Consider the following 24,467-nt stretch of genomic DNA (forward strand, 5'->3'; position numbering starts at 1 on the left):
TCATAGATGAATGTATCCATATAAGAAACTATCTTCAGCAAGTCTGGCTTTGCAGATGGAAACTACCCTGGGGGATCAAGAAAACATGTTCTGGGACTGTCCCAAGTCGCCACAGTTGCATCCCTACTGCCTCAGGCAACTTGAAGGAAAAGATCAAACATCTTTCACTCTTGAGACAATTGCTGTCTTCATTTCAGAAACAAGACAAAGTCAGGCTGTGAATGGTGGGAATCCAAGCCCAAGTCTGTTCAACTACAAAACTTCTAACCTTCACAGTCATCTCAACCTTCTGGTTCTCTTGACCTTCTCATCCTCCTGCCTCTTTACTTTATAAGGACTTTTATCTTCAACATGAGATAACTAGCAAATCCTTCAACTAAATGATAAATTATGAAGGTTGAGCATGTTCTCTCATTCAAGGTATTTAGACTTTCAAAGGAGAAAGGAGACAGAAGCCTGCTCAAGTATGCAAGGATAACACTTATAGAGTATCAGCTCCCTGAAGTTCTGCAGTAGCAATTTCACACCGTCTCATTATAGCCTCACAGTAACAGTCTACAGTTTGTATCCTAACTTTTTGCCATGGCTCCCTTTGACAATCTGCAGCAACCTACGTAACTCTTCTTAAAATAATGCTTTTAAATGCATAAAATATGTAGAATTGCAAAGGAAACTAATTACCAAGTTTAAAATACTGTTTTCAAAATATTTAAAAACAAAATTCATGATATACAAAGGTATGGGTATTTAAACTCATTAAACAAAGTATAGGAGAGTTTTATATATATTACTCTACTTAAAAATTATGATACTGTGGGAAAGGGTCAATTTTTATACTGCTTTACATGTACACTGAAAATGAACAATTATAGTAGTGAATGGTGGGAGCCATGATTCTCACTATTGGAATAGGAATTTATAGACAAGCAAAGGGAGGAGGCTAGAATGATCTATGTGTTAAAGGATTAAAGTTGGAGACATAAGTATGTGTTCATATTTAGCTTAATACAGATACAGAATGGTCATATAAATACTTATGTATAGAAGGATGGGTAAGTATACACATATATTTCTTCACTGTCTTAGTTGAAAGGTCTAAGCAAAATGATCTGCCAATAATGACCATGTCTATGTCCCAGGTCTTGATTTGTATTACCATTCTCCAGTAAAAGGAACAAGGGCTCCATGAAGAAATGGCTGATTCTAGGAATGAATCAGGAAGTATACAAGTTGAGACTGGAAGAACTTATAATACCATAAAGTAAGAGATTGTTAATGGCCCCACTGCTCCCACCACACACACATACACACACACAAACACTCTCTCACTCACTCGCACATCAAAGGTCAAAGGAGCACAGGAACCTACTGAAAGAGTTTCCAATGGGCAAAAGTAGAACAAATTGAACAACAAAATAAAGTAATAACTGATTATTACCAAAAGTATAAAATATAATAAATCTCCATAAGTCTATAATATTGATATCAATAAGTAATTGAATACTTGGTAGAGAATAGACAGATCTCCTGTACAGAATCCCAAATACTTTATGTACACACTCTGCCTTCAGGGAGGTAGAGCCAAAGTCCCAGTCCTTAGGTTTGGGCTTCATGTAGTTACTTCCTACAAGTACAATATAGAAGGGATGGGCAATAATGTCACAGTGGAGAAACCTGACAAACACTGCCTCAGTCAGACGATCAAGGTCAACATCACCATTCACAAATCACATCAACACTTGATATGAACCTTGATATGATGTGAGGAAAATGGGACTTTACCTCTTTCTTTCTCCTGCCAATAGTTCACAACTCCAGTCTTGTCATGAGAAAAGCATCAGACAAATTGCAATAGTGGGGCCTCCTGGAAAATACTTGACCGCTAGTCCTCAAAACTGTCAAGGTCATCAAAAACAAGAAAAGGCTGAGAAACTATCACAGCTAAGAGGAGCTTAAGGGAACATGACAACCAAATTCAGCGTGGCATCCTGGATGGACGTCTGAAACAGATTTAAGGATATTAGATAAAAACCAGGGAAACTCAAATGTAGTTAGATTTTATTTATAGACTAGTTAGTAATAATTTATCAATATAGATTCATTGATTGTAACCAAATGATATGGTTCAGATTTGTGTCCCTACCCAAATCTCATATCAAATTGTAATCCCCAATTTTGGAGGAGGGGCATGACAGGCGGTGACTTGATCATGGGGGAGGACTTCCCCCTTGCCTTTCTGGTGATAGTTCTCATAATATCTGTTTAAAAGTGTGGAGGAGCACCTCCCCCTTCTCTTTCTCCTGCTCCAGCCATTAGGGCCTGCTTGCTTCCCCTTTGCCTTCCATCATGATTAGAAGTTTCCTGAGACTTCCCCAATCATGCTTCCTGTACAGCCTACAGAACCATGAGCCAGTTAAACTCCTTTTCTTTATAAATTACCCAATCTCAGGTAGTTCTTTATAACAATGCCAGAATGGACTAATTACACCAAGGTACCATACTAATGTATGATGTTAATAGGAGACACTGGGAATGAGATATATGGGAACTCCCTGTATTATTTCCTCAATTTTTCTGGATACCAAAGCTGAAAAATATAGTCTACTAAATAAAAAAAGTATGATGATTTGATTATAACATCAGTGTAGTGATATACTGAGATATCTACAAAAACAGCAATAAGGAATTAGCTGTTGTTTCTATTGGTAACAAAGTCACAGGTACTCCTAACATTCTTGTGGCTTGTTGCCTGCATTTATGTTTAAAGGACATGCTAAATGCTAAATTTCAGAGGTTAGTGGAATTAAAAATGAAAATTTCCCATCCAAATTCCATACTCTGGAATTCTATTCATATACCCCTTTTATACAGATTAAGAATCTCCGGCTCTATGGTAATATTAACGGCCTAATGTTATGAAAGTGAGTCTCAGAGCAATGAATTAAGCTGTTCTAACTTTCAAAGAGCATACATTCTATGGCCAAGAATTCTAAGTTTTGTTGGAAAACTCTTGGCTACATTACCACCTAACTTTTGGACTGATAGAGGGATAGAAACATTTCATTTAGCAAAGGTGCTTCCCTGGCCTTGTACAATTGCACTATTTAGGTTGCTGGACAAATCTATAGTGTAAAACTGGCCTGTATCAAGTGATGGTCAATTCGAACAGCAAGGCAAGTTAAAAGAGGGAACTCCATTCCACAGAACCCTAGTGTCAAGGAACCTCCCTACTGGAAAATTACTCAATAGCTAGGGGGAAACCCTGGCTCAGCTACAAAGAGAGCAAATTTAGGCTCATTTTTCCTTAAACATTCAACTCTCAAACCTGAAAAGATTTGGGAAACAAGCAAAAGTGGAGGGTGGGGGTGGGAGTGGGGGTGGGGTGGGGTGGGGTGGGGGTGGGGGTGGGGTGGGGTGGGGAGAGAACAATCTTGTTAATAAGGGCTTATATGAACATATGCTTGTTTCATTCCCAAGGCAAATTTCATAAATCCTTAGGGAAAGAAAGAGATACAGTCATCTGTTAATGTAGATTCTGCATTTTGATTTCCAAATGTTACAGCTGTCACCACAACGGTTTGTCCAATTATGTGGCAGGGAAGGGAGGGGGTCCAGAGCAGAGGGAGTAGGAGGAAGAGATGTTAGAGGGAACATCTGTGCACAAGTGCACCATAAACACAACAAAATCATGGGGCCACCCCGCTGTTTCTTTGAGCACTTTCTCCGGTTGGCCCCACTTCTCCAGTCTTTTGGGAGATTCCCGTTCTATTACGTAGGCGAAAGGTTCTAGCTTTCAAAATTGTGAGTGGTTGGGCTGTGTGTGTACGTGTATGTGTGTGCGTATGTGTGCATGTGTGTCTGTTGGGGGGAGTGATGGAGCGAGATATGAAGGGCTTAGAAAGCTTCGTTACCAATTAAAAATGTTCTTGTAGTGCTTGAATGTTTATCTTAAAAGACAATTCCTGCTCTCAAATTCAGCCAAATGAACAATGCTGATAAGGAAGATGAAGAGGGTGGGAAACCCACACTGGCGAATGGAGCAGTCCATGCAGCCGGGGTGATGGGGGAGCGCTCAGAGCAAGGACGCTATGCAGAGAAAGCCCCCTCTGGCTCTTCTCTCTCGGTCCATAATCCAGCAATGCTGCAACTGTAAAAGCATTAACAGAAAACCAACCCACAACCTAGGGGGCCATCGATCGTTGGGTGCCGGTTCCAGGCTGCCTTCCGTGGAGTCGGGAGCTGCCCCGCTCCCCCTGCGGCTGGCGCGGAATGTGGTGATCCGGCCCGGGGCGGGGATGACTTCATGCGGCCGGAGCTCGGCGGCGAGCGACGGCTGCAGCTGGCAGGTGGGGCGCGGGCCGGAGCGAGCTGACCGAGCACTCGGCGGGCTCGGCGGGACTGCGTCCCGTGGCGGCGGGCGCGGGAACCTGCGCTGACTAGGTCCGGGGAAGGTAAGCAGCCCAGCCCCGGAGCTCCCTGGCCGCACTGCGTGGAGCTTTCCGCTTGGTTAATAATGGGTTTTGCGGCTCGGAGGGAAGAAGGGGAGAACCCCGCTGCTTTCTGCAATGGGAAAAGGAGCAGCAACTAGGATGGAAATGTTAGGCGACCAAGTGCAGAGGTTGGAGGAGCAGTGTTACTGGGCAAACAAAGAAGGCGTTCTTGCCTCTATACACTTTTGAACATGATCTACCATTTCAGTGCCAGATTCGCGTAGACAGTGAAGAGGACTCAAAATGTGAAATAATTTGAATTACTCTCTTCCTTCTGTGCCCCTCTCAATGTCAAAACACCTGCTTCTAGACTGAACCTTTAGAAAGAGCCTCTATTTGGAGGGGAAACTTCTCTTATCTCCTGGAGTTCAGCTTGGGTTGAGCAGCACTTGACATCGCTTCTCCCTTCATTTGCCATTTTCTCTGTCAATCATTTCATTGATCTTTTTCGGAGATGCTGTGCCCATTCACAGGCCAACTCTTGTCAGCTCTTATCCACCACCTGGGTTCCATGACTGATTTTGTCAAGGTCCCAAAAAGGGCATTGCCTCACACAGATTTCTTATTCGGTATTCTACCTGTATACTGTTACCTGTGTCCTTCCCCCAAATGCATGGAATGAAATATCCTGCTTGTAGCCCTGTACCAACATGGTAGCCCATTAACTCCGTTCGCTGTAGTCACTGTGGCTACTTGCAAGCTAGAGAGGACACATAGAATCCACTGGAGTGTGAGGGATGTTCCCTATGCATAGGCATAGGTAGAAGTAAAAATGTGAATGCCAGTCCATCCAGTTTTTCTTGAAGCAATTTTAGTCCAGCTGGGTTTTGAGACAGCTAACTGTTAAGATTTGGGACAAATCGTTTCCAAAAGGTAGGGGAGTCCATTTGCCTCTAGGATTCCTCAATAACCTCAAAAGAGTTTCCAGTGAGGCTTTCCCCGTAGGCAGTCAGAAAGCCAATGGAGCTGCCCAGTCTAAGCCCCTGGTTATTTGAGTATCCTCTAGTTTGTCTTGCCATTTGCAGGTTCCTATCCTTCGTCCTAGGATTTTCCCCACAGACCCCTTGCTACTGAGCCCAAGTGCCTATCCCTGTTGCCACCTAGAGATGTACATTTGAATAATATGCTGTGAAATGGTTAAGATGGCTGTTATGGGGATTGCAAACGTGCTGCCACTTCACCAACAGAGAACAGTTGCAAAAAGCCAGATTGTGGTGTATCTGTGTGCCAATGTTCTATTTAAAGGGAGATCTGTTATCTTTAAACTTGAAATTAGACTGACTCAACAGCCATGCAATTTTATTTTAGTAAATTAAATTAGAAGATCAATGAAAAAGAGGGGCAGAATTGGTAGCTTAAAATTTTACCTCTGCTTACTCTCCTTTTTGAATATTATTTTTAAACAAAGATACTAGTATGGAAAATCATGTTAATCATATTATATATCATTCTTGCCTTTCTGATTGCAAATTTCTTTTTTTACAAAATACACTTTCGAAATATTTGAATTTGTTTCTTTGTCTCCATCTTCAGTATATGAGGCATAGGGTGTGTGTGGGGCAGGGGGGGGTGGGCAAAGCCCACTACTGAGTGACCCACTCCAGGAACTGTCCCTTGGGGTCAGTCAGGTCCCTTTTTTGTTGTTGTTATTGTTATGTGTCAAACAGGGTTTTGGTTTGGAATATTCTTGAGATTCTAGAATTTTTACTCAGTCACATTAAAAGGTAACAAAGAACAAGATCAACAACAAACCCTCTATTCTACCACCTTTTTTCTAGTATTAAAATACTTAACCATATACATAATTATGCTGAAGAATAAGTAATAATAAATATTAATATAGAAGAATAATTTTAATATAATTATTCTAAATAAACCTAAGGTATATGAAATGCAGATTACTACAATTCATCTTAGAAATACAATGCAGTTTCTGTAATGTTGACAGTCACCTTTCTGTTGAAGAGCAAATGCATGAGAATATCCTAATGATGGTTAGAAATTCAAAGTGTCTATCATTTACTTTCTGAAGAAACAAAACTCTTTGGCAGGAAATAGTTTCAGGATTAGGAGATTGGTGCTGCCTACGGTGGAATAATACTTGCTAATGATTTTGCAGGTGAGTTGAACCCACTAATTTATGAAATGGAGTTGGAGAAATCTTGTTAAGAAGAAAACAAGTTAGAAAATTTAATTTTCATTTTAGTACAACTGAGGAAGATAATCAAACTGAAGGGATTTCTGAATTTGGACTTTGTTATGTTTAAACAAGTTTGAGGAAAGTTTCTAAATTTAGAACCCTAAGCAGAAATATATGTATGATTTTATGTCTGAAACTGATTTATGACTTTATTTCCTTTCCTTAAAATGTTTCCTAGGGAGAGGAAAAACTAATTGGCTGGTGTTCAGAATTGAAAGAGGAATGAAAAATGGAAGGATGTGCATGATTAGATGCTAAATGACTAGATACTAAATGAACTGCAGGAACTTTTGTGTTTGACAAGATAGAACTGAAGTTAATCTACTGCTTTCCAATTGTGTAAAAAAAAAAAAAAAAAAAAAAAAATTTTTAGTCTGCTAGGCAGTGTTACCAGAAATTTAGAGAGTAAAAATTTAGGAGTCAAAGTTGCCCTCTTATAACAAAATATCTTTTTCTGGTGCTGCATTACTGCCATTAGCTCCAATTGAAATAGCCTTAAGATGTGAGGCTGAGGCAGGAGGATTGCTTGAGCCCAGGAGTTTGAGGCTACAGTGAGCCATGATGGCACCACTGTACTTCAACCAGGGTAAACAGAATGAAACCTTGTCTCAAATTAAAAAATAAAATAAATAAAAACTTTTTTAAAAGTTATGAAATTTTGAAATGGAAAAAGAATAGCAATAATAAGGCTCAAATAGTAATGTCATTTCTATTCAACCAGTGACTCCACTGAGAATAGGTAGAAAAAAGTACTATTTTGAAAGTTGCCAATGACCTCTTAATTGCCAGATCTCTATAATATTTCATCCTGTTCATTTTATACGTTCTCTTCTATGTTCTTCTTTGATTAAATATTTGTGTTTAAAAGGTATTAAGTACCATGTATCAGGCACTGTGATATATCTTAATCTGTCACTAATTCCCTTAAAGTACCCCATGCCCAACCTCAACCAAGTGAATCTTCTTTCCAATTTGTACCCGATGGTGGCATGCCTATATGTTTTCATTTATTCTTTTAGCCCATCCTGTTACATGTTGAAACCTTGTTCACCTCAGATACTGACTCATTTATGAAGCCTTCCCCATACCCACCTTCCTTCCCCCATCAGATGTGTCCCTCTCTTGTTTAAATTCCTATAGCACATTCTATTTTGGGTTATCCTTCATGTGAACATGCTTTGTCTGCTCTTCTAAGAAAGCAGGGTCTGGGAATAAGTTTTGATTACCTGCAACTCTATGGTGCCTAGCTACATATATGTATTATAGCTGTTCAGCAATTTGATTTTAGTGAAGAAATAAGTTATTTTCCAGAGTTATAAATCTATCTACCTACCCTTCTCCACCAGCCAAGTTCTCAATATATGTGCAAATGCTAATTTGTTTTTTTAAAAAAATCTTTATAATAATAGTAAATATACTATTCAAATCTTTAAATCTACAAAAGGTATTGTGAGCGTAAACGTCCTTAAATGTATACTAAAAGCATGGTTAGCACAGCAAAACAAATCTTTAATGGAGACATTGTACCTGCTTTCAATATTATTGCATTCTAGCAGGAGAAGGCACCTTACACATATGAGAATTTATCTTGTTTCAAGCCACTCTTCTAGGGACTTTCATCTTTGGTATATCATTTGATGTTTATACTATATGAGAATTTTACACTGAGAAAACCTAGGCTCACAGATGTCACCTGAATGGCAGAGATTTTTTTTCCATATTACCATCCTCTCTTTGAAGAGTAACAGAGGAAGGGAAAGCATTGTAAAAACACAAAGTCAGAGCTATCAGAATAGTTTCAAGTTGTTTTGTGATTCATCTTTCCAGCTTTTTAAACTTTTAGGTTAACATCCCAAACTTTTGATAACTTAGTAAAGTTTGTACATCTTCTCCGCAAGTACATACAGAAGCATACACATATAATTTTGCATACAAATGCAGGTGTGTATTCACTAAAGCTGTCTTTACAGAATGGTTAAAGAACATCTATTTGTGCTCCCCTGGACAATATGTATGTCCTTTGTTAGCCCTTACATTTCCAGTACTTGAGATGAGGTTTTCCTTCTATTGTTCTCCCTGCTTTAAGACCTGAAATGACAGCCCTTCACTAACACTGACATGAAGACAGCTGATGACTAGGAAGCAAGTGCTAGTGAAAATAGTGACTTGAAGAACCTTGATTCACAGAAAAGGCAGGAAAGGGAGCTCCGAACATTACACATTCCAAATGACTTATTGAAGGTTTTCCAATCAAAGCCATTTTTACAAAAAAGAAACTGTTCTCAGACTTAAGAGTATCGTACTGCCACAGATGTGGGAAAACATTGCCAGCAGTTGACTGGTGTAGTCCACTTTGGAATATATTCGGTTCTCTTAGGATGGACTTATTAACTGTCTCAATATTAATATTTCTTTATGGTAATGCCATCTGTAGTAATATATTTGTTTTTGCCAAGTTAAGGAAAGAATGATAATTTATGTTCATCCCTCCTAGGTTCTAAAACAAGTGCCAGCCTGAAAGAGCTGCATATCATTTTAGATACATAAAAATGCATTCAGATTCTCAGCTGATATTTAAAGGGACTGGTACTAGCAAGCATGGTTCCTGTTGATGTATTCAAAGAGCATTCAAAGAGGTGTGACAAGAACAACATTAGTCTGGAAAAAAAAAAAACAGAAATGGAAAGATAGAAAACTCGAAAGGACAACTTAAGCTGTTACTTTCTTTACATTTCCCAAATACCTTCTTTTGTACCAAAATAAGATTATAACTATATAAGCATCCAAAATAAGTAAAATGCCATGAAAACTTTATAATATGCTCCATATCAGGTAAGTTTATATTTTATAGATTTTATAATTAAAAATTTATTTCTGGTAAAATATACATAAAATTTACTGTTTTAGCTATTTTTAACTGTATAATTAACAATGTTGGGCCACCATCACCACTATCAGTTTTCAGAACCTTCTTATTATCACAAACAGAAATTCTGTACACATTAAACAATAACTGTTCATTCCCCCAGCCCCTGCTAAACACTGTTCTCCTCTCTGTGCCTATGAATTTGCATATTCTAGCTACCTCAGAAGTGGAATCACACAGTATTTGTCCTTTTGTCTCAAGCTTCTTTCACTTAGTATAAATGTTTTCAAAGTTCATCCATATTTCAGCATGTATCAAAACTTCATTCCTTTTTAAGGCTGAATACTATTTCATTGTATGTATATAACACATGGTAATTTTGAATTGCAAAACACTTTCAGTACATTATTTCTGTTACATTAAACCTGGCTAGCATATAACACCACCATATTATCTTCCATAGATGTCAAGTAATGTACATTATGAAGGTGCCATGATTTATTTGGTCAAAACCCATTGAAAAACATTTACTTAATTCCAAATTGTTTTGTGACTTCAAGCTATGTGGTAATAAACAAAGTAAATTAATGCATATGTCTTTATATGTTGGTACTTTTACTTTTGATCAAAGAATGCTTGGAGTGGTATTGTTGGGTCAAAGATTATGCCCAGATATTTACAGTTTGAATACTCTAAATACTGTAGTACACAGACTATAAAAATCCTAACATTCTGCAACAGATAGTATTACTGAATGTTCTAGAACCCTTTCATACTATTTTAAAAATGAATGCAGATACTATAAGGAAATTCACTGAACATGATCCGAGCAAGGAAATATTCTCACTTTTTTCATTTCCAGTTCATGGAGGAAATATTCACAAGTATTGAGAAAATTAAAGTCTCTCAATCATGCATTTTGTCATCATAGATGACAAAGTGCATCATAGATGTCAGTTAAGTCTTGTAATAACAATATGGAATAGTAGAAACATCTCTAGATAGTTTTTAGGAATTGTGTTTGTTTGCACCAGCAATAGGTTATTCGTATCAAACCTAATCTAAAATTTGTTCTTTTTTTTGTTCAAATTTATGTACCTATATTATGGTAAATATTTTATTTTTTTCTTAGTTTCTCTTTAATGTATTATTTTTAGTTTATTCTGAAATAGAATAATAAAGCCTAGTGATAAGAGTGTCTTATTTAAGCTAAACTACAAAATATTTGGCATATGTGAAGTATAAACAGAACTGGCAAGACTTTTAACCATCCTCCTCAGCAGAAGACAGTCTCTATTGCATTGGCCAGGAGAGAAGCAGAAGACTTGCTGGAGATTGCATCAGTTTTTAATTAAACACTAAAATGCTAAAAGGGCAAAGATGGAGCAACATGTCTTATATATTTGAGTAGCTACTCAAAACTAAAGGGTTATAAGAACATTTATTTAGTCGGACAGACACACTCCATAGTGTAGCTGACCCTAGACATGTCACAACTGCATTTTAAAGTATGCTTTTTCTTCAGTTGATTGGGGTGGAGGGAATTATTAATAAACCTTTATCCTATGGTTTACCTCTATCTTTTTGGTTGTTTGATGAAACCCTCTTTGAAAAACAGATGTAAAACAAATCAGCATTCTGATCTTGGCCTGAATAAGCAACACCATGGCCACATCTTCTTAATGCGCTGCTGTGGTTATGAGACCAAAGGGTAGAAGCAGCAGTGTTTTGGTCATTGCAATAGTCACAGCAACATAGCCTGCTGCATTCCTCACTTATATACTGCAGAATCTGACCGAATAAACACAGAAAAGTCAGTAATACCTTTAATACAATTCTTGCACAACTCTCCATGATCTTTCATACTCAGCTTCTCTGATAATTGAAATGTAGGAGAAAATAACCAGAATGTTAAGACCTCTTATCCATTTACAAAATGTGATTTTGCTGGGACTTGCAGAAATAACATTGAATCTGAAATTGGTGAGCATCCAATGGAATCACTAGAAATAATCTGTCAAAATCACTCAAATACAAATTTAGATTTAAAGACTAGAAAATTCTAAAGAGTAACTATGGTAATATAATATACAATTTAGTAAAGGAATATGATATATATATATGGGTTTCTATTTATAAGGTATACTCACTGAAGAATAATGGATTTTTAAAAACAATTTATTCTGAAAAGACTGTTTTACCACTTTTTTAAACTAGTGCCATAAAAATAAATTATGACAAGTCACTGTCATCCAAGTTAGTCTCTCATGTGGCTCTCAAGGAAGTGAGTAGCTCTTGGGGAAATGGCTTTCTCAAATTTGTGCTTTTCCGCAGTGAGTCAAGCTGAAACAAAATGAGGCTGATATTCTTAACTATTTGTTACATGCCCATATTTATAAGAATTACCTAATAATCAGTACAAAGGGTTTTATAACTAAAAATGTACCTGTTGAGACTCTCCGTTGATAAAAGTTGGCTAACATACAGCTGGTGATCCTATAGAAATCTAAATTACATTTTTTTCATCTTCTCCAGATTAGAGAATAACTCAGGATTTCAAAGCAAAGCATGAAAAAGTAGCATTTGACATATTTTATCAATGTTAAGATTTCTGGGGAGCTTATCAGCATCATATACTCTAAGTACTCAATAAATATAAATTGTTATTTCATAAGTAAAATATCAACAACATAAAAATTTCTGTAACTCAAGTGGCCACTATGGTATAGGGCTTTACTTACTATAGGAGATTACAAAATATTAATTGAACAACAAAATGAACTAATACCATTTATTTTTGAAAGCTATCCCCCAATACAAAATGATTGGTATTCTACACAAACTCATTGTGATTCCTTTTGTAGATGTGGTAGGAGTGAATTATAGATAAAACTACCCTCTCCCCTGGTTCTTTTAAAACTATACTCTCTTCCCTCTGGGGTATAAGTTGAAATTTAGAAGTGAATCATATTTTACTGGAATTTATCTAGTAAGTAGTTCGAGACACTTAACCATGCACCGTCTACTTACCCAGGGCAGAAAACAAGACATTCCCATTTTCAACTACAGCAGATGGGGACTTTTAGAAAACTCAGAATGCAAGACAGAGACTATAACGATAGAGTATTAGTCAGCACTTCTTTTGTCTGCATATCTTTTTCAATCTCATTTATTGTAAAGAACACAATCATAGTTAAGTACAGTTACTATCCATTGAAAATGTTTTCAACCTGCATACAGGTGTGAGATAGTGGGCCCGTCTGTCACATCTTCACGAGATGTGTTGGAGTGACATTTCACCACAAAATTCAAACCTGACACTAAAATTATCTGACATTAAACAGTCCATCAAATAAGAGGATGAATGTTGGCATCTTGCTCATCTATTTAGAAAAGAAAAATCACTAACATTTTTAGGCAATACTTAAATGTTTAAATTTTTTCCTAATAAACAAAATGGAAAATGAAATAAAATGGCATTGCGGCGTTATGAAAGCAAAGCAATTAGGTTAATCTCAAAATGTCTGACTGTAAAGTTGTAACAATTTTATTCTCAGAGCTCTCAGGCAACTTTTGATCATTTTCAAGTTCAATCAAGAAGCTCTAACCATTATCATGAATATATTCTGATCACTGGGCTTTCATCCTCCCTTTTGCTATTTATTTTTAATTTATTTATTCGGGGACATTTTGGCTACCACTTATATCCAGATCATGTCTTTCAGGAAATGAATTTGGGCTTTGAATCATACCTTTACCACTTTACTAGCTGTGTGATTTATACATTACTCAACCTCTGTGAGTTGTTTCCTGATATTTAAAACAGGAAAATCACCGAGTTGTGGTGAAGATGAAAGAAGATAACATAAAGGAGAACTTAGTGAAGTGTCTGAAATATACATGGTAAAGGTTAATGTTTTCCATTTTTATCATTTTTATTTCCACTGACAACTTATATAGCCAGACCTCATTACTACATCTTTTCCCAAATGTTCATGAATTACTTTTTCTACCCCTCCCCATGTAAGTTAAACTAAGCCTTGAAATGACCCTGAATCTCACTGGAAAATGTCTTAATGTAGATAGTGCCAGTGTCAGGAGAGGTTGTTAGGCTCTGATCAGCAGTGGCTGTGGGAATTAGACCTAGCTTCTATTTTTAACTCTCAAGTAGTTGATTAGATCACCTGGCAAAAGTCAACTGGCTATTAATGCTTCATCTTATTTTCTTTGAATTGTACCACATGTCTAATCACTTGTTTCACTGGCTCATTATCAGAAATGATATTACGGGCATTAAATAAGGGTGCTTATTTCAGAGGCAAAGTGTCATATAAAATAGGAATGTCAAAAGCCTTTGAAGATCCTGCTATTTGGCTAACTCAAATAGTTGTTGTTGTTTCAATGTGTAACTATTGGAGAAGTTTCATATTATTAAGTTGTCCAAAACTAAAAATTAAACTGTAACTCCACTGTAGGTCATACTCTTGTTGGTCTGTGATACCTTTCTATTTTACTGAAGCCCAAAGAATTTACAGAGACTGTGCAAGCATTAGTATTCAGGGACTTATTACTAGGTGCTACTGATTAGATTTGGTGAATAGCAAAACTGTTAAACTAAAATTAAAAAAAAAAAATAGAGCCTCACTTAATGTGGAACCTTTACTAGTAGAAACACCAGCCTATAAAAGCTGCATTTTTAATGATATACTTACATTAGTATGATGACAATTTTTGTTGGGCTTGCAAAGCACACAATTTTACATTTTTTTCTTATATGGCTTTCTGTTATTGATACAGGCCATTTGGGTTTTAAAAAACAAGTACAAAAACTGCCTGGGACCTTACATTTAATATGTCAATCACAGCTATTCACAGGGGAGAATTTTTGTGGTGAGCAAGAACTGCAGCCAAATTTGTTAATAATTTACTGCCATTAGTAGCGTCTCTTCATGTGTTCCTGAGAATAGAATAACTTCATTCTTTCAAGTAAAAAGTATAAATCATCAGTATAAGTTTGTCTTAAATCTCCAAGCCAATATTGTTAATCCCTATTTAAATGCTGAATTGATTGGCTGTTTGCCAAAGGCTTGAGGGGTAAATTTGGGGCATAGTCTGATTTTAAGATGAGATGTTGGAAACACTGAAAATACCTGCTTTAAACATATATGTACATAGAAGTACACATATATTTTATGTATATTGTAAACTATATTTAACTAATTATGTATATATGTATCTATGTATGTATTCATTAATATTTTCTTCCTATTTCAAATATTTAATTCCTTGAAAGTTTGATTTGATTTAAAATAAAGAGACAAGTGCTTGGAAAAGCATGTGAAAAATCTTTGTTTCCAGCACCAAGTTCAGCAAGGAAAACTTATTTTTTTCACTGGCAGTTTGTTTTTCAAAGTTACAAGAATATGTTTAAGATTTTTAAAGTGATTTATTTAATGAATGAGTATGACTATGAATTTACCTATTTCAGATTGCTATATGTGTCATATTAATTTTAAAGTATATATTTATCTAAGCTTTTCTGAACTAGATCTTACCAGGTTATAACTACTGTCCAAGTATGTGAGAACAATAGCATAGTTGCCTTTCAGCTTGAAAAATGCACCTGTTTCATTTTGTTATTTTTTTAATCCATAAGTTATTTGGCCTTCCATCAGCTTTTCTGTCTTGAGGAATACATTGTCCAATGCGTAATAAATTATTTTGTACATCTATGTTTCATGCCATCATTTTTTAGTGTCTCACAAAGTTCTAACTTGGAAGGTTCTCATTTAAATCAAGTTTTTCAGAATACAGACTTGTTCTTTGTGAATTGTCAGATCTGTTTGTTAGGTATTTCTCCCTTTTTATTTTGGAGAATGAGTAGAGAAAGGGAGGAAGGAAACTGTACCATGGGACATTTCAGTTCTTTTTCTATACTTCCTGCTAGTAACATGCCTTCTCTTAGGAAAGTTAGAAAGTTGAGAACTGCAGTTAAACAGCCCCAAGGTAGGACGTAGGCCAAAAATACTAAAATTTGTTCAAGTACAGTGAGAGAACCAAACTTGGTCTGGCATTTAATTTAGTCTTCCTCACTACCCTAACCCAAGTAGTATACTTTTAACTAGATTCTTTAAAAATAGCCATTTGTTGATTAATGGCGCCTATTTTTGATTCTACTTCATTTTAACTTTGTTTCATAACACTATTATACAGAGGCTTATTTTAACAAATGCCATGAGTTGGATCATTGAGTTTCTCTTCTGCTTTATAACTGATTAGTTCTACAATTCAAAAATGCTTAAAGGCCAGAACTGTCAATTAGAAGATATAAGCACAACAGAAGTGATGTTTCTAAAATTAACTCTGGAATACATCTCTCTTAATGTTAAATGCTTAAAATATGGGACTGGGTGCAGTGGCTCATGCCAGTAATCTCAGTGACTCAGGAGGCTGAGGCAGGAGGGTCACTTATGGCCACCAGTTCAAGACCAGCCTGGCCAACATAGTGAGACTCTGTCTCTACAAGAAAAAAAAAAAAATTACAAGTCCAGGCATGGTGGCTCATGCCTGTACTTAGCACTTTGAGAGGCCATGGTGGGGGATCACTTGAGGCCAAGAGTTAGAGATCAGCCTGTACTGTAGCGAGACCCCATCTATACAAAAAAAAAAAAAATGAAATTCCTTCTGGATCATTTCTAGAACACAAATATTTATGACATTTCTTTAGTGTTTTTATTTTTATTAAGTGTTATATACTCATATTTCATATAAACTGTATTAATTTTAATACTAGCTTAGAAATTTTAATTTAGTGTAAATATACCAACTAATGTTGAAATTGCTCCAACTTTAGGGTCAAAATTAATTTAAAGGTTATTGGAGTTACTGTTCTGGTTTCTAGTAATTGGTGTCTCTACTAAATGCATCAGAAAGGCAAAAAGAGCCATGGTTCAGAGTGTCTGCCCTATTAATAATATACTAAGATATAGCTTACAGATATAGATATTAACAAAATGATTTATTTTAGAACATCATTTATAGCCTATAAAATGATTTGCCAACTGATAGACAACCTTTAACAATAAAATATACCTGCTACTTCCTTTTTTGCAAATTCATCATACCACATCAGTGTTATTTCAGTAGTGTGATCAATAGATGACTAATGCTCAATCAATCATTCTCTGTAATTCTCATCTTAACAATTATTAACAAAATATGGAATGGGCAACAATTCTATAGCATTTAATCAGATTTTCATTTAAACTCAAGTATGATCTATATTCCTATAATGCTTTTATATCTACCACTTCACTTAAGTAAAAGAAAGCTTTCTTGAGTTTTTATGTCAGTTTTCAAGTGGATCAGTCTTTTTTAAACATTTTTTATTTAAGAATACTAATTAAAATGTGTGCATAGTTAAATATAAATATTGAAATAGTCTATGAAATACATGATCAAACAAACAAAAGTATGGGAATATCCTTTAAAACATACAAGTTTTGAATATATTTAGATTATTTATGCTAAACTTTATTCATTTGCATACCAGGTCACAGGTGTTGCCTTTACTATTAAGTGTTATAAGATTCTTAGAGTAGAAGATAACATATAATTTTTTTGTAAAATGTTAAGTGCTAAGACTAGACCATTAAACAAAAAATGATGCATACATAGAGGAAAATATTAAAAGGAAATTTAGAAGTCAATTATCAATGGTTAAATCAAGAAGCAGAGAGTCAGTGAGATCACATTTATTTCCAAATTTATTCAATGTGTATATATTACTTGTAGAATTGCGTAAAAAGAAATTCACTTTTGGATATTCTTTACCATCTAAACATTGCTAAGAGTGTGGCTGAAATGTTCACTTTTTATGTAGATTTCTGGAAAATCTAGGCTGACCTTGAAAATATTAAATATAGAAGAAGGTAAGTTTTCCCTCATCCTAAAATTATGATAATAAATTCTATTTTTAAGTATCACATAATTTTCAAAGCATTTTTATAACAACTGTCTACTGGACAATACCAACTCTCTAAAGTTGGTAGAACTAGAATCGTCCTTATTTTGCAGACAGTGAATTCGAAGTTCATGAAATTTAGTAATTTGCTCGCTTAAGCAGTATACACAATTACTAAGTGTTAGAGCAAGAATTCAAGCCAGTTTTGTGCCATGGCCAATCTAGTGCTGCCCTCTATCCTATAGGAACTGATGTGTTTAAGAGTTAAGCACAAACATGGAAATAAACTTGGTCTGCTTCTAGTTACAAATTCACTTACAAACCTCACTGGATCCTGAACTAGGAAAATCTGTAAGGGTTATTTACTTTCATCAACCCAAAGATGAACATGTTAAACAGATTCTTAGATTTAATTAAACTTATTTTTTTTCACCATATCTTTGTGTCTAATCAACAGCTCCTTTTGAGTATACCATGGCTTCATTTAAAGAGTTGGATTGCTTAAAAAATAAACATTGACATTGCTGATCACTTACCTGTGTTAAATATGCCTGTCTAGTTTGCATCGACATAATGCTGACATTCATGAGATTATATCGTTTTATTATACACACACACATTTGCTAGGTCTAATTTAAGTAGTAAGTTTTGGTCCTTACTAGAACATGATTTATATAATTGGCAACCTAAGTGTAAGATGCAGTAATATAATCTATTATTTTAAAAGATAAATGAAATTCACAGAATTCTCTCCTATAACTACATAGGGAAGTTTCAATGGATTTCTACCAAGCTTTTGTTAAGGATAAAATTTTTTGAAAACAGGTCACTTATAAGAGCTGCCTTAGATTTATAATGCTTCTGAAATACCACTATAACCTGCTTTTTAAAATAGCCTGACACCTACTAAGTACCCTTTCGCCGCCTACAAGAAAGCATGAAAAAGAAAGCATTTATATTTTTAATTTTAGTGAAGAGTTCTTGATTTAAGAATTAGTCATTTGCTGTCATTTGAATTCCAAGTATGTTGTAAGTACTTGAGGTTCTTTCTGTATGAATTTTCAGTGGAGTTTTTACATTTTTCATCATTAATTTCATCCTTCACTTGGGATCAGCCAAATCAAAGAGTTTATGTTCTACCCTTTCTTAGTTCTCTTCATTGCAAATACTCAGAACGTTCTCAAAAATATCATGGCTTGATACTGTTTACTGACAACCGATAATGCCAGAAATTAGTGATTCTGGTTTTCAGTTGAAAAAGCCAAATGAGAAACTGAAGAAATAGCATTTTTCCTCCATTTAGCTGACCAGCTATTCATATCAGTGATCATTAACTTTTGAGGCTAAGGATACAAATGTTAATGTTTTGTGTATTCACAGAAGTGAAAAATAAGGTAACAGTTATTGTGCTTACTCTGTGCTAAGCACTGTTCTAAAACCAAATGAATTTCTCCTAAGAGCCCTAAAAGGTAGGCATTATTACTACCTTTTTGACAGATGGGAAAATTGAGGCACAGAACAATTGAGTAAAGTACCTGTAGTCACACAGCTAATAAAGCACACAGATAGGATTTAAACACCAGGTGGTCTGTTGTGAGACTCCACATTCCACTGCTATTGTTATTTATAAGGGTTTGGATCCCTACTCTTTGTTGTGTGCCCATTTAATTGCTTTGTGGAAAGAAAGGGAAGGAGGAGAGAGAGGGAGGAAGGCAGGAGAGATGGCAAATTCCTGCTCGCTGGTTGACATGGTGTGCTATAATTTATAATGAAGTTCGATTTAAGGACTTGTAAAGATTTCAATAGAAAATAGTCTTAAATGTTCAGTAGTGAAGTATGTGGTAATATTATCAGATGGAGATAGCACGTGAATTTCAATTTAGTAATAACCATAACTGAAATACAATAGCAGTCTTATATTTGGAACAAATAAAATTGAAGTAACTTTTAAACTTTTCAGTTCAGGGGTACATGTGCAGGTTTGTTATATAGGTAAACTTGTGTCATGGGGGTTTGCTGTACAAATTATTTCATCACCCAGGTATTAAGTCTAGTACCTATTATTTTTCCAACTTGAGTAATTTTCACAGCAATAATTCTATCTTTTCTTAAAATTATTAGGTATTTTTTCACCCCCAACATTCTCAGCTTATTTAATATTAATAAAAATTTACTTTTTATAAAAGTCCACAAATTTTAGTAAGGTTTTAAATTAGGCTTAAATTATGAGAGGAAAAAAAACAAATTTAGAGCTTTTAGCCAAAGGAAAGCATCTTCATCCCACTCCAGCCCACCCCTGCTCATTTCTGTCATAACTGTTTCCCTAAGAAGGAAGAAATTTTTCTGATTGGTCAGATTTAACTGAATATTCACTGAGCCATATTTTACTATTGCATAGGGTCACTATGTACTTAAAGATACAAAGCAGGCTGGATGCAGTGACTCACGCCTATGTAATCCCAGCACTTTGGAAGGCTGAGGCAGGCAGATCACTTAAGACCAGGAATTCAAGACCAGCCTGGCCAACATGGTGAAATCCCTTCTCTACTAAAAATATTAAATACAAAAAATTAGCCAGGCACGGTAGGGTGTGCCTGTAATCCCAGCTACGTGGGAGGCTGAGGCATGAGAACCACTTGAACCTGAGAGGTAGAGGTTGCAGTAAGCCGAGATGGCACCACTGCACTCCTGAGTGACAGCAACAGAGTGACTCTGTCTCAGAAAAAATAAAAATAAAAAAAGTACAAAGCAATAGTGCCCACATTCTTATTTGTCCAGCTCCTGGTCTTTTGAGAGCAAGTGCAGTGAGTATCCTTGAAGCCTGGACCTTCAAGGTCCTCTCCTCTCTTCCAGTCCATGCACCAGTGTGGGCTTCATCCAGAAGAACAATGGGCTCATTTCTGTCTTTTGCCTGTTGGTCCCATGCAGATGAGTCAGGTTTCATTTGGGGCCTAGCAAATCTTACATGCCCTCTTCTCAGCATCTTCCTTTATATATGTTTCAGTAAATATTAACATGCTCTAAATATGCCCTTGCCATAACTCTGAACTCAGGATTACCAGAAAGTAATTCCAAAGCTGAGACATTTTCAGTATCTTAATCAGCAGATAATTTGTACTTACATTAACATTGACTATTATTCACATGTTCTTTTGCAATTTGAATCTATTTCTGTCTACAAGTACTTAAAATAGATATAGATTTTAATCAAGATACTTTAGGACTTTTATTACATATTTATTATGTACCTTATTTCAGGCATTTATTGTAGTAGGTGCTGGCAGTAGAATGTTAAACAGAATGGTATAAAATCTACATTCTAATTTTCAAACAAGATTGTTATGAAAGTGTACTTAAAATTCAAACAGGAAAAGAGGGCTGGGCACAGTGGCTCACATCTGTAATCCCAGCACTTTAGAAGACTGAGATGGAGGAGTACTTGAAGCCTGTAGTTCAAGACCAGCCAGGACAACATAGCAAGACCCCATCTCTACAAAAAGCACTTAAAAAAAAAAAAGCACTTTAAAAAAATTAGCCATGTGATGCATGCCATAGTCCTAACTACTCTGGAGGCTGAGGTAAGGGTATCACTGGAGCCTAGAAGGTCCAGCCTGGGCAGCAGAGCAAGACCCTGTATCTAAACAAACTAACAATACAAAGCAAAACAAACAAACAAAAAACAAGAAAAGGGTACAGAAATTGTATGCAAAAAAACAGTTTAATATGCATGTTTGGCATTTTAGAGATAGAAGATATCTAACGCAGAAGCTTTACAAGATTAAAGATGGAGTGTCACTTCAGCTGAACTTTGTTTTGTTTAAAACAAATGTTTGTTTATTCAAACCAAGCCGCAAAACCAAACAGTAATTATCCAACTTTATAGTTTCTCACTTAAGATAGAATGCTTTTACTTATGACTTGCAGTAATATTAATATTTCAAGAAACTAAGTTACATCAGCATTTTTGAAGTTAGGTTACTCCAGTGATGAAAATTTCAAGAGTTTCCCATCAGTTTTATTTCATGTGTATAAAATTGGATTAAAATGTTACAGTTTTAAGTGAAAAACTATTATATTGACTATTGATTCTGGGGTTCCAAGTTCTATCAGAAGGTAGATCAGAGAAATCCCCAGCTCAAGAACACACCCAAATTTTAATTATGAAATTATTTTTCTTGGTAGATTACATGTTGATATCCCAACATCTGCAATGCCAAAGGATGTTGTCAAGTTATTATCAGCATTCAGTTCAGCACTAGGTTTTGAGAATTTAGAAGTTTTTTCACTACTTTTTTTCCTCCTACTCCATGACAGATTGCTTCCAACTCTGAAAGTATCTTGACTCATTCATGTACCATACATTCAAGAAATACATACAGTTGAGTTACTGATCACATATACTATTCCAGATATGGTACTGGTCACTAAGGCATCAAAGATCACTAAGACACAGACTTGGTTCTCAAAGGGTCCCCAGTGTAGTGAGACTCTGCTGCTTCTTACTCTTCAAGTAGTATCAATTACATGCAACCAGAAATAACAGGGAGTTAAGTAGCATTTGTATCACAATTAAATATAGATTGGGCCATGTAATCTCTCAAAAATCAGATTCAGTCAAGGCAAGCATACACTCTTCTTTGGGATTTGCCCTTGATGAGTATCATTATCTATTCTTGAGACATCATAATAGAAGTTAGTGAGCAATTCATCAAATACAGCCCTATGGAAGCCAAAATGAATATTTTCTTCTTTAGTAATTGACTTTCTAGACATTGCTAAGGCGTTTAAAGTTTCCCTGCCAAGAAATCTCCAGTAAACAGCAGTGATGGTAGGCACAGGCTATTTACTGCCATGAGTTGAAAAAAAATTAGTGAGCTACTTTTTGATTGCTTGTCAAGCATTTTGACATGTTAGGACAGAAAGCTCTGTTTAAATGTAAAGAGCAGTTTGTGTAGAATTGCTTTAGGTCATCCTAATGAGGAAGTGATCTATCAAGTGAAAGACTGGAGTATAGGAGAACTGCCATGATGTAAGATTGATTTCTGCTAAAGAGACCTTAAATTTGGCTGTGTTTTAATTTGTGGTTTCTTCCAATCATTTGTAAATTACCCACAGTAAGTACCCAATATAAAGAGCTATTCAAATTTACTTTCTAGCATACTCACATTGGGGATTTTTTTTTCCTTCTTTTCTCTGTTTCTCTCCCAGATCAAAAGAGGAGCAGTGGGTCTCAAGGTTTAGGGATGGGGTCCACTTGGAGTGACTGACTCAGTAAGCCTGAGTGCAACCTTGGGCCTTCCAGTTTTAACAAGTTCCTAGAAAATGCTTTTGCTGCTGGTTTGTGGTTCACATTTGACCAAATACTGCTGAAACAAAACTATTGGGGGAGGAGGAAGAAAGAACTAAGAAGCACTAAGCCAGCCCCGAACTTGCTCACCAAACTGTCCAGTCAGCTGTGAATGTAATCACTGCTGCTCAGGAACCTATTGAAAGTATGTTCAGCTCTCCGAATCTGGGGTTCTGCATCCGTGGATTCAACCACCAGATTGAAAATATTCAAGACAAAAAAATAAAAGATAACTATTACAAATAAAATAATAGAGTATAGCAACTATTTACATGGCATTTACTTTGAATTAAGTATTATAAGTAATTTAGAGAGGATTTAGAGTGCCCGAGAGGTATGCATCCCTGGATTTTGGTATCTGCAGGTTTTGATATGGGAGTGTCCTGGAACCAATCGCCCCGTGCATGCTGCCAGGTGATGACTGTAAATGGTCCTCTGAATCAGTCACTGGCTGAGGGATTTAGAAAGAACAATCCTTACCTTTCTGCTTAAGCTCAGGCTCACAGTTTAATCTTTTAACCTCCCTCTGCTTCAGTCTTTCTAAGTTTCAAATAATGGTAATTTATTTCCTCTGTTATTAAAAAACAAGACCAAAAACACCACAAACAAAAGCTTATCAAGACTGGCAGGGTACGACCTGTATATTTTTAGCTTCTTAAATTTGTCCTATTACTATTTAAAATTAAGAGAATATATTTTTCTATTTATAAATATATTTATATTTAAATATATGCAAAATGATGCCTATTCTTTACCCAACATTAGTTATAAAGAAAAAAAGCAATTCCACACAAAAATAATATTGCAACAAAAACATGATAAATGTATTTTGTGAAAGAACTACAGCTGCCTCAGACACAATGAGAGGCTATGAAAATAAAGGAAAACCATTTGAGCTCTAGTTAGAGACTCTGTAAGTAGTGAGCACAAATTTCTTTGAAAGAAAAAGAAGAGGAGTCTGATGCAGGTAGACAATCCAATTCTAGTTACTGTCTTTGTTTATTTGTGATAGTCCATAATCTAAAAAGGTGCAAATACTATTAACTAGCCTGAGGACAAGGTGGCAACTGCATTTCATTCTGAAATGGAAAAATCTAAGGAAGGCAGAAGAAACAGTTGCATGAGAATTATTACTCACTCAATTATTTTTCCTCAAAAAGTTGTGTATTTTTTTTTGAACTTTGGGGAAAGCATATATAAGAATTTCTATTGACCCTGAACAGTCCATGTATTTACCCAGAAATATTTGTATATCTTTCAACTGCAGCATGATTACAAAATAGATTACAATTCTACTGTAGAAAGAAAATATGTTTTTATATAATCTATAACTTACCTGGGTAGCTAGAAAACACACATACACACACACACACACTACATTTTAATCCTGGCATCTCAGTCAACCCCCAAATCTGAGTGGTTCTTTCAAATAGTGCGTCTGAGTCTGCAACTTTACCTTTCCTTCTCTAAGATGTGTCAGGGCATATGGCTGGAGGAACTTAGTACATAGACCTAGACAGACTCAGGGTTTTGGGGACCAGTCATGAAGGGTCTGAGGGATCTGTAGGCCACTTCCTTTGATAAAACTCTGTACCAACTCT

General features: G+C 35.8%; 1 protein-coding gene across 2 annotated transcripts in view; it reads left to right on the plus strand.

Annotated features, from left to right (window-relative positions):
- Positions 1–4,130: 4,130 nt before the first annotated feature.
- Positions 4,131–24,467, plus strand: part of PKIA (cAMP-dependent protein kinase inhibitor alpha) — an 88,704-nt gene continuing 68,367 nt past the window's right edge. For both annotated transcript variants that reach the window (XM_033202480.1, XM_033202481.1), the window contains exon 1: positions 4,131–4,451. The gene's annotated coding sequence lies outside the window, so the exon portion shown is untranslated. The remainder of the gene's footprint in view (positions 4,452–24,467) is intronic.

Source organism: Trachypithecus francoisi, unplaced genomic scaffold (assembly GCF_009764315.1).
Source record: "Trachypithecus francoisi isolate TF-2019V2 unplaced genomic scaffold, Tfra_2.0 Lachesis_group7, whole genome shotgun sequence".
Lineage (NCBI taxonomy): Eukaryota > Metazoa > Chordata > Mammalia > Primates > Cercopithecidae > Trachypithecus > Trachypithecus francoisi.